Source organism: Pagrus pagrus, assembly GCF_965226575.1.
Source record: "Pagrus pagrus genome assembly, contig: HAP1_SCAFFOLD_80, whole genome shotgun sequence".
Lineage (NCBI taxonomy): Eukaryota > Metazoa > Chordata > Actinopteri > Spariformes > Sparidae > Pagrus > Pagrus pagrus.
In genome coordinates this window covers 65,668-77,410 of record NW_028175383.1, presented here as the reverse complement: position 1 = coordinate 77,410, position 11,743 = coordinate 65,668, and the positions used below count along the sequence as shown (strand labels likewise).

The following is an 11,743-nucleotide window of genomic DNA, read 5'->3' as shown; positions in this document are numbered from 1 at the left end:
ATATGATGCATTCAAAAGACTCGTAATTTGGAAAACTCCAACTTAAAGCGGAAAAAAACATAACGGAAAGTAGAGTTTGAATAAAGATACGATCCTTACAGACTTAATAGCGTTGACTTAATAAAAAAAAAAAAAAAAAAAAAAAACACTGTCACTGTGGGTGATATGTTCAGGTAAATGTAGGTCAATACATTTTCCAATGTCGACCTGCCAGTCATTTTCTATGTGACACAGAGAGCAGGTGGGAGCGGTTTCTGTTCACAAATGAACTGTCACTCTTGGCCTAGGCTATGCTCTTATTGGCACACTCGGTCAAGGAATGTACAGTATGTTGTGAATTTAATGAATTGAATTGAATTTATTTATTTAAAACAGGGACAATGCACAAAAAAACATTAATCTTGTAAGACAAGAAGAGATGCTTTGAGCCAGGTTATAGTTCCGCCTGTAGTCCCTGGGCAGGTAAAGTTAAAGCAGATACAGTATTAAAATCATTGAAATATGAGTGACATGATGACCATAATATTTTAAAAATAGACAGAATACACTAGTAAAAGCAGGGAACAAGAGCACCAAATCATGAAGTGCACAACAGCACATACTCTCTTACTCTTATCACACATTCAAACAGATAACAGTCCAACTATCCTCCTCTAATAACCACATTCATACACATATTAATAACCAGACACGTATACACACATGTAACTCAACAATGTGTGCAAACTCGCTTCCTCAGTAGCGCTTTGACAAGCATGAGAACATGTAGGGATTTGTACATACACTGAAAAAAGGAACATGTTGGATTAACTTAATTCAATGGTGGACATTGGTTGCACACAGATGTTTTGCTTTGGCAGCAACTTAAACAATTGAGTTAAATTAACACAAGTTATTCATGTTCAATAAACCTGTATATTTTGTGTTGATACAGTGTGATTAAAACATGTTTTGATAAAGTAATTTGAGCTCTTGGAACATTTAAATCCTTCACAATTTCATCACTTCATTTCAACACTATTCAATAACTTTTACTCCAATACTATTTGGTAGCGTAAATACTACACGTTATTTTCATTTTACATGTTCGTATTATAGTCTAGTGTCAATTACACAATTTTACAATGGAGGCCTAAAAACAGATTGTTTGTATTGTTCTCTGAAGATGGTTGCCTGTACCACTAGTAACCTTTCAAAATAAAATGTCTAATTTCACTGCAGTGACAGTAGGTAAAGAATTGAACTGACATTACTGTTCTACTGTAATACAAATCAACAGTGAACAAGTAATGTCAGTTTTTCAGTGTTTTACCGACTCAGCCACAGAATGGAAATTAGACCTTTTCTTTTGAAAAGGCTACAGGCAACCATCTTCGAAGAGAACAATACAAACATTATGTTCAAGGTCTCTATTGTCAAGATTAAATTAAATAACAATTGTAACTGTAAACAATTCGATTCAACTATAGAACTGATTTGAAATGCAAAAACGTTAGTTGCCATTGCCATTTCAACAATCATTTATTTTAATGCCTAATACCTTTCTATTAACTCTCTTAATCATTGACATTACCCATTTTTACCCCAATTAAAAACAGAAATGAACAGTTGCATGTCAAAGCCTTTATTCAAGAGCCATAGGATAAACAGCAATGACTGACCTCATTGTGACATCTTGGTTCAAAACAGAACAGTATCTTAGAAGTATTTAAAATTCCTTACTACAACTGAAACATCCCATGCTGTTGCTGATTGTTCACCTGGAAATTCAACCTCCAAAATGCAGGAGAGCAAGTGTGAGCTTTAATTGTCCTCCTACCTGGAGCTAACCGCCTCACGTGCACAACAACAGTGAGCTCTCCTTACTGGAACAGTTTTGTCTTTAAGCTTTGGGCTTTCCTCGAGAGTTGAGCCACATCCAACTCCATTACCACCTTTTGAATCACTTCAAAAGTATAGCGGAGCTGTGACGGATACCTCATGTTCAAAGAGTAAAAAAGTCCAAACAGCACTGAAAAAAGTGAAACCACTGTGTCATTCCTTTAAAGTGTATTTTTAAATTGGTCTAATGAAAAATTGTGCGTTCATGTTTAAACCTGATAATTTCAGTTTGCTTCAAAGCAAATGTCACTACCTGTGGACAAAATAAAAAAAAACACTTCTACTCAAATGGTATTTTCACTTCAAACCAAACGTTTTCCTGTCACGTGACCATTTGACGTCACGTCAGACCGCTCTTTTCGACGTTGAAGTCCGCCATTGTTGTTTCCTCGCATCAAGTGCGGACGGCAAGAGTGGACTGTCTGTCCTGTGTGGAAAACTCGTTAAAACAAGGTAAGAATTCAAAACTGTGCTGTTTTAGTGCAACACGCGCTTTCCGTGTACATTTATGGTCAGTGGCAGAGTGAACAACTGACATTATCTTAAAGACTGGCTTTGAATTTTGTGCACTACGCACATGCTAGCTAAACGAGGTCGGTTGCAGAAACATTAGCAACAACTACGTAGTTCTCGTTGCCTGTGTTTAACAAGTGCGAAGCTAATGTTGTTAATATTATTGTGAAGTCGCGTTATGAAAGAATAAGCTAAATTATTGTGATAAGGCTTGAATGAGGACAACTAGAAATGGGAGCCACTTTTTTTTTTCTCAGGTGGGCTGCAGTCACGTCCACACTTCGCAGACACACGTAGTGCTGTATCTGCAGCCGAGTGAGAGGCGAAGACCGTGAAACTCCAGTCCGCGGTGTAGGGTAAGTTGTGATAATACTTGAATATGGTAAACTAGAAAAGGGAGTGGGTCTACCCGGCCACGTTTAGCAAGTATGCTACAGGATGGAAGGAAAAAAAAAAAAAAAAAAAAAAAATCACGAAAATCACCCTCAATGTCGAAATGTTTTGTCAAACGCCACAAGCGATAAATCTAGGGACTTTAACTGGTGTCCTTGGAGACTTTTGTGGTGTTTGGAGACACTGACTTTAAAGCAGGTATTGCTCTGCAGCAGCCACATCACCAGACAGATTTCAGTGCAGTGCCCCAGAATTGATCTGCAGTGCCCCAGTAAAGATTTGACCAGTAAAAAAATTAACTTCAGAGTTTTAAGTCTACATAGCATAGGCTACGGAATGAGCACATAGCTACTTAATATAATTGCTACTCTATTCACTCCACATACACAATGTGCACATGGCTACTTAATATGGTAATTTATTCACGTGTAGCGACTTCTGAGTCAGAGAGAGAGAGAGAGAGAGAGAGAGAGAGAGGCACGCTGTGAAGCAGCTGCATGAGGTACTAACGTTAGCCGACAACAACTTGCTAAATATATTATTTTGATTTCGATTTGACTAAAACAGTATTACTCCTGATGGATATCAGAAAGTTATTCGCTCAGCAGGGATAAAGCAGCAAGGAGGAATGAGAGAGGTAAGTCCTAGCTAGCTAGGCAACATATCTGTGTCGATGCTAAGTTAGCTGACTGATTCCTTGTATCAAAACAACCGTATTAATTTGCTGTACAGATAGTGACTTTTGTTAGATAAGGATGGGAAAACCAAAGTGGTGACAGCTGTCAGTCAGACCCTGGAGGGATTTCCAGTGAGTTTATGAAACAGTTGTAACTGTGGCATAATGTTGGTTCTGGTCAGCTGGTTCTGGTCAGGACCTCAGCATCAATGATAACTTTGAGTAAGCTTGTGTTAGTTGACAGATATGGCCTAGGGATACTATACAGTGGTTATCAAATGGTCTATCTTCAGGAAGACATTTTTTTTTTCTTAATCATCAAGTCGTGACCCAAATTTTTAAAACATTCAAATTTATTTCACAGAAAAATAGCGCAGTAATATGGACTTGTCTTGTTAGTCGGTTTGCCTTTGGCTAAAATACTCTTGTTTTGTCACTAGAAAAATGGCTAAAGCTAAAGCATCTGGTTTTGTTGCCACATTGCCATAAATGGAAATGGAAATAATATCAAAGAACCCAGAGATGTAGGGGTACTTTATTTTTTGTTTTACTTTTGTAAATGTTCAAGATGATTACTTCAATTTGCAGATGATTTGCAGATCGACATATTTGTGTGAGGCAGGATTCTCAAAAATGACTGCACTCAAAACAAAATACTGCAAACGTGCACAAATCGAGGATGATTTGAGGCTATGTTTGTCACACATTGAGCCAAGAATTGAGGATTGCAGGCTCAGGTCTCACATAACACCCCCCCCTGATTGTTTATGAATGGGACATATTTGAAGCCATGTTTTTCCCCCCAAAAAATAAAATAGTGTGCAGAGTAAATAAATTGTGACCCAGTATCAAAGGATCCACAGAAGAGGAAGGGTTTATAATTACATTCTCTCATCTGTCAGTATAATCCAGTATAGTACAATACCAGAATGCCTAAGGTCTAATAAATTGGAGTCTGTAGTGACAATCATGGACAATACTAACTGTCCCAACAAAAAACTAAATGTGAAATCTTCCATTTCTGTTACAGGTTTGCTCCTGAAAAGATTGCAGTTGGTAAGTCCGTAAATGAACAACTGTGGAAATTATTTTAATGGATGTTTAAGTGACATTAGTGTCATTGACATTTTTTTATTTGTTATATTTCCCTAATTGCAAACAGAAATAACTTCAGTTTCATCAGACAATAACAATAAAAAGGAAAACAATTTAATACAGCTTTAAATAATGTTAAAAAGGGAAGTAAAAATGTTTAAGTTAAAAGATTGATTGCAGCTATTGTGGCAAGAAATAAATCATAGTTTTTTGTGTCTCATACACTATGGCCATGCACTTATGCCAGCTGTTGAATTAGCTATAGTGGTGTCTGCAGATTTTCAGGATGGTGTGATTAATTCATAAGATTTACATTTCAATACTAGTTTTAAAATACTCTGAATTAATATAATGAAATGAATAACTACTAGCTTTTAGGGGTGCTGCTTTCCTTCTTAGGAAGTAACTTGATAAACAACTGCTTTGTTAGATTAAATGCAAATGAACCATCTACCATGTGGCATTTTACTAATTGCATTAAGTGTTAAATGGGTAAGGTGGGTCTTCTTTTTCTTTTCTAGTCTTCCAATGAATGTGGAAATGCAAAGACTGTGGCGCCTGTGTCTCACGAAGATCTGAGCTTCTTAAACATTACAAGCTTGAGCACAGACATTATGGACGCCACCACTCCTACCCATGCATCCATTTAAACTGCCCATGTACCTGCAAAACTTGGAAGGCACTTTTGACCCACTTGTCAAGATCTCATCAGCCATCATCACAAACTGAAACTGACTTGACCACATTTAAATGTCTCTTATGCCACATCAATGAACGTTCAACTTTAACAGACTATTTTCAACATATAGCTCAGCATCTGAAAAACAGTGAAACAGTTGATTGTGTGTTTAAGGGTTGTTCGTACAGAACAAATATTTATGGTTCATTTAGAACTCACAGAAGCAGAAATCATAAGAATTACACAGTAAATGACTTAAAGCCTGAAATACTTGTGAAACAGGGGTCAAGCGGAGGTCTTTCAGTCGAAATCCATGACAGTGTCCAGATTGATATTGAGCCCTCAGACGTAAATAGAGAGGACCTGGATGATTCAAGTTTTGATGTAAATGATTTGGCTACTTCAACCACGATTCCTGGCCTCCTTGGACAAGCACCACAGCAAGCTGATTGAGATCATCAGGAACAAGGGAGGAGCTGTCAGGGAGAAGACCCGGGATGTGCTTAAAGTTCTTGATCAGGTGTATACTTACTGTAATACTGCAAAACTCACCTTACATCACATAAATAGTAACATTGTAAATAGAAGCAATTGTGTTATTGTCTCATATTGTCATCACATTTGATTGTGGAGTTGGATTACATGTTGTAAGAAGCACAATGTGCATCTTGACGTTTGCGCAAATCCATTTGTTTGATTACTGGACAATTACTGTAAGTCTAAGTTCCCATTGATGCATTTTCATGTTTGCATCTTCAGTCAAGTTGCACAGTTCAACAGTATGAATTTTTATTGTTTATGTTTGCACTTACCTAGAGCCTTGATGTAAGCCTAAGGAGAGAGTGTCTGCTGAAGTGCCTCATCCCTTACCTTGGGGAAGATGTACAAAAACTCATCAAGGAGTTTCTGGTAAGAAGTTTTGCATTATTCTATTAAGCTTTAGACAATCCTAACTGAAGTATCAACAAATATTAGTCAAAAAGGTGAGTTATAAGGTCCAAAAGCGCCATCTGCTGGTCAGCAAACAAGTGCTCTCAAAGTGCACATCTGCTCCCAGTAACCCGTTACGCAAATACCGCCATTTTTGACATCGCGCAATGCATTGTGGGTATGCACCGATGCACTCTGGGATTGAAAGTGTCCAAACAACACTGCAGCACCGTGCTCCGCGGCTCTGACAGACGGGCCACGGCCGCAATGGACACAGAAGATAACTTTAGTAATATGACGGTTAGTCATAAATGTAAACGGAATAAAAATAAAACTAGTGAAACTAGTAAATCATCTTGGAGCTCGAGCGTTTATAAGAACCAGGCGCACATTTGCAACAGGCTACTTATTTTTGCACTGACCAGCACCCATTATGCACAGAACAAGGAGGTCACTGCAGGAACACTGGAACAAAACTACTTTTCCCCCCCGACATATCTACTAAGTATGGTACTTCTTTATTCACCTGACACTCAGAGTATCACAAGAACACCCTTCCAAAGGAAAATATCTATAATCACAGGCAGAAACTATGAGTAACTGTCCACTAAAACTTTGCTACAGATGAGAGAAAAAGTCTTTTGGTCTTCTGCTGTATGATTAAATCACTCCCTGCTACACAAAAGGGAGACAAACTTGTGTGCATACATACAGAGTAGCCTTTTATACAATAAATGTCTTGTCTTTTGTCAGGTTGGTGAGAAGGATGACGCCGAAAGAGAGCTCCAACAGTGCACAATGGCTGTGTTTGTCATCAGAGAGGAGGAGGATCCATTGCAGCCACCACGTGACGTAGGCATCATCATAGAAGGTGTGGAGGTGCTTAATGAACTGCCATCAGTTGCACATGGTTGTGCCCTCTTATTTGGCTTCATATATGCTCTAAACTTGAGCTATCCAGGTGAGCTCAAACACACTTTCGATGCACTGCAGAAAATATTCATGGAGATAGAGCCAAAGAAAATGACACGCAGAGTGTGCAGTCTCAGTGTCAAGCTCTAAATATGGGGTTGCTCAAAGAAAGACATTTGGATACAGGATGTTGATCTGTTTTAAGTGCTTGTGTTCAAATACATCCCAGGATAATGTTAGGGGTCCTTATAAATAAGAGAAAAAACAGCTTTGATTCAAAACAGGCTTTAATTTCTGGTATTCTCTGTTAACAGAATTCTTTCTGTTGTAGAAATATTGTGGCACTGATATTAACATTGAAATGTGAATGATGCTAAATTCAGAATGATCAGCAAGAGCACTAGTAATGGCTCCTTTTTTTTTCTTGAACTGCCGTTGTTCATAATTGCATCCATAGCAACTGTGTGTATCCTTGGTTTATTTTTTTTGTGACTTCCTTGCATTTATAATGGTTCAAAAGAATGATATTCATACCTTTTTGTCAAAGGATAGCAAAGATTTTATTAGATAGACTGTTAAACTCTATCTCTGTTAAGTCTAAACTTAATGGCTGTTCCCTTTCATCTCAAGTTTTAAAGAAGAGTACAACCAGTTATACATGTTAAGATACGCATGTTAATTGATGTTTTACAAGTTTTGTTTTTTATGTGTAAAACGCATACTTTCCTGGCTGCTGATTGTGAGTTTGAGGTGATGCCTATTTCAAAGTCATCAAAAATAAATGGTCTTTTGAAGAGAATTTTCCTGTTTTTAAGTTTTCTCTTAAGTTAATCAGTGCAGTGAATTCTAGTCCTATATTATAGAGAATTACATTTTGTTTATGGTGATATATCAGTTTTTAAAAAGGCAAAAAACATCATTGTATATCTAAGTAAGTAATACTTTGGCTTGTGACTAAAGAAAATATATTGTTTATGGATAATTAAAAAAATACTTTGGACTGAATCAGACATTTAACTTGAGAAAAATTAAAAAAATTGCGTGTAACAGAATTACAGCAATTCAATTAGTTTTATCCAAAGTAAATTTAATAATTGGATGTAATGGTAAATATTAGGTTTTCCCAAATTAAAAAAATAAGTTGTAAAAGAGTAAAAAAAATAGTTTATGGTCTTGTAATGATTAATGTTTTTACTTTGATTGAAAGCAAATTTTTTGCTTTGTCTTAAAATACAAAATTAATTTACATTAAATCAAAATTTACGTGTTCAACCAAATCATAAATTTAATTTGTGAAAAACTAATAAATTTAGGTGTAACAAATTACAGTAATTTTTTTAAGTTGATCCAAAGTCTCACTTTTTTCAGTGAGGAAGGCTGTTGCAAGGGCTACATTATCCAGATCTTGAAGAACCACCACACCCTCGATGATGATGCCAACATCAGAAAAGTCATTGCCTGGCGTCTCTCTGGTGACATATTCCCACTGTCGTTTTCTCAATGGCACTCAGTGCAGTGGCCTCAGTCATGTCCTGGTTAAAGATAAAACATTTCTTGAAGCTTTTTAAAAATAAATAAATAAAATAAAAAAATTGATGCTTTTGAATGCAGCAATTCTAATGCAATAGTTTATTTAAACCCATGTAAGCAGCATAGCAGATTACTACAGCCAAAGATTGCCCTGCCATGCTGCCATTCATGGTCAATTTCTGAGAGAAAAAATAAAATACAGACATAACAAATTCCAGATCAAATGAAGAAGAGCCTTCAAGCTAATGTAAAGACTGAATTCTCGTCCTCATTTCTTCTGGAAGTTGTTTTCATGTTCCTGGATGATTTTTTATTATTAACCTTGATTTACTCCAGGGCTGTATCCCAGTCCCAATTCTGCCCTTGTCAGATGAGGGTCAGTGCAGTGTAAGAAGATGGTGGATTTTTCCTTCTTTCACTAGATTCACAAATTTGAAGTGTTTTCACACTAGTGTAATCCCTAATGTAAGAGAAACAATATTTTTTCACTCTGTGGCAGAGGGGTCAATATAGGTGGTTTTTCACTTTCATAATGGGGGATTATGGAGAAAAAATGGACTGTTTGGACCATTTGTTTTTAATCTCAGCACTGGAATCACTTTGCCAAGGTGATAAAGATGGCAAATGGACCTAAACGGTCCAAGTAGGATCACAGGGTTAACTGAATACGTTTGGAAATGTAGCAAAGCCACAATCTACTCACAAAACACCCACCATGTACTCCTGCACCAAGACGTCGGGATTCTCATTCAGATAGATGCAGAGTCCTTTAATGAGGGACTCCCTTCCGACATCAATGTCATCCTTAAGAATTATAACAAAGACAATAGAGATATTTGAACTCAAATTTTCAGTAGCACAGAAGAAAGTGATCAAAGACAAAAACTCTGACTTTTTTAAACAGTCAGCATGTGACACCAGTATCTAAAAACCAACAGTAAAACTACCTGTTTGGACCTGACCTTTATGGACTGGACGTTATATAATCTCCGGAGATGATATAAAAAAAGATACATTTCTCATAGTGCAGTGCAGTGACAGTGAATGCATGATAAAAATGACTGGGTCCTTTCAGTGGAATCAGTACTCACAGGTTCTCACATGAACACCATATCTATGACACAACTAGTCAGGGCATCATTTTTTAAATTACCTCCATTGCATCAAAAAGAGCTGGCCATCTCTCTTGTACATTGCTGATCATGGGAGCATCACAAAAAAAACATAAAAGCTGCTGCCAAACTGTGCTCGATTACATCTGGGTGGTCATTTAGAACACCAGTACTGCTACCTGGTTGAGCATCCTCACCAATGTCATCATCATCGTATTTGAAGCAGATTCTGGGGAAGCGAGGGTGGCTGATACTACAATTCCTGGTTTAAAATCTTTTAGTGAAAAAGACCTGTGTTTTCTGCTCTTGTGGGATTTAAAAGATCCTAAGATGTTTGTTTGAAATTTGCAATCCAAGAACATGCACGTTACAACCTCATTTATCTTCAAATGTGCATTAACGTGAGTCCAGTAATCCCTCTCAGACACAAGATCCTTACAAGGACACAAATGGCAACTAAATGTACATTTCTCTGACTGATGACGACTAGTTTTAATAACATCTATTCAAATGAATTAACAATGCATTCCACGTTCTAAAAGTGCATGGGCAGCTTGCATGCACACATGGAATACGATTGTTATTCCCATAATGTCTATGTCTGACTCGATAGTACTTCAGAATATGGGACCTACTTGGAAAAACTGAAGGGCAGGTCTTGCATTGCCACATTCACTCTGTCACTGGAACACTTCTAGCACCATTCACTGTGGAAGTAAAAACAAAGAAGGATTAAAGGTAGGGTTGGAGATCCTGGAAAAACAGTTTGAGCAGGACACATTTTAAAAATACACAGACAAAAGTCCAAGCCTAAATTAAGGCTTTAGCTAAATTAATTACATTAATCACCTGTCTGACAATATATACAGGTAAAAGTTGAACCTATGACAGAGTTGTCGTATAAGATACCACAGATGTATTAATGAGGTGGCCAGTGTCTGTGTATGCATGTGCTGAGGGATTCATTAAAATCTGTAATGCATTAACTACTACTAATTACTACTAATTACGGTAATAATAAGAGCAAATACAACATCCTGGTCTCACCACAAAAACTTGAGCCCATGATCCATCAGCTGACTCCAGGTGATATGCAGACTTGAGTTTGCATTATGAGGCATTATCTAGGCATTATGAAAACTGTATTTTAATAAACATACATTAGATGTACTCTCACCGGCAACTTTATTTAGGTACACTGCATAAACCATTGTAAAATATCAAATAATTAATGTGATTCTTCTCTGATGAGAACAGAGACTAATCATGTTCCATGTTCAAACACTGGGCTGACTGTGCAAAGCCAGCAGCTTGTATCCAAGAAAAAGTTAAGTTGCCATTATGAACATTAGGCAGTGGCAGGCCATGGCTACGTGATTATTGCTACCACTGCTCAGACAGAGCAGACGCACACCAGTTAATGTGTCCTTTTTTGTTTGAATTTCCTCTCCTTCTGCTCATGTTCTCATTACACGGTGTTTGGGGGGAGGGGGGTCGCTAACTTAATGCCGCTGATGACATTAGCTTTGTCATCAGCGGTGTTAGCTAGTGTGTTAGCTAGTTAACACAATGTAACTGAACAGTCAGTTGGCAAACCAATTCAAACAGAAGACTAAGGAGCGCCGCAAAGTTAAGTTGAATGTAACATGGACGGCTCCCGCTCAAAAAACAAATTCAAATAAAACATAGTGATAAAATAGCGCGAGCAAATAAGCTCATGGGACTTTACCGAACTCACTTAGTTCAACGTTAACGTTACGTAGTGACTCTCAAGACATTAAACTACATTTGGCTGAGATTTCGACAATATTTAATCAGAAAATCCAGACTTACCGACCGAATCGTGGCGTGGCGTGGCGGACCGTACGGCGAGCTCTTGGACGTGACTGTAAAGTGCGCAAGACGAAATCGCGTGCGGTATCGCGATAATTAACATCGCTACTTTATTGACTCACTTCATCCCAACATGATCTGAACAAATTAATGTACCCTCTCTGCATATTATGTAGTTTCTACACTATA

The 11,743-nt window shown here is 37.4% G+C and overlaps 1 long non-coding RNA gene across 1 annotated transcript; it reads left to right on the top strand.

The window, feature by feature from the left end:
* Positions 1–2,199: 2,199 nt before the first annotated feature.
* On the top strand, positions 2,200–7,878 carry LOC311253945. The gene is made up of 6 exons (XR_014622079.1): positions 2,200–2,334; positions 2,652–2,750; positions 4,494–4,519; positions 5,080–5,757; positions 6,054–6,146; positions 6,921–7,878. It is a non-coding gene; the product is annotated as an uncharacterized lncRNA (long non-coding RNA).
* Positions 7,879–11,743: the final 3,865 nt, after the last annotated feature.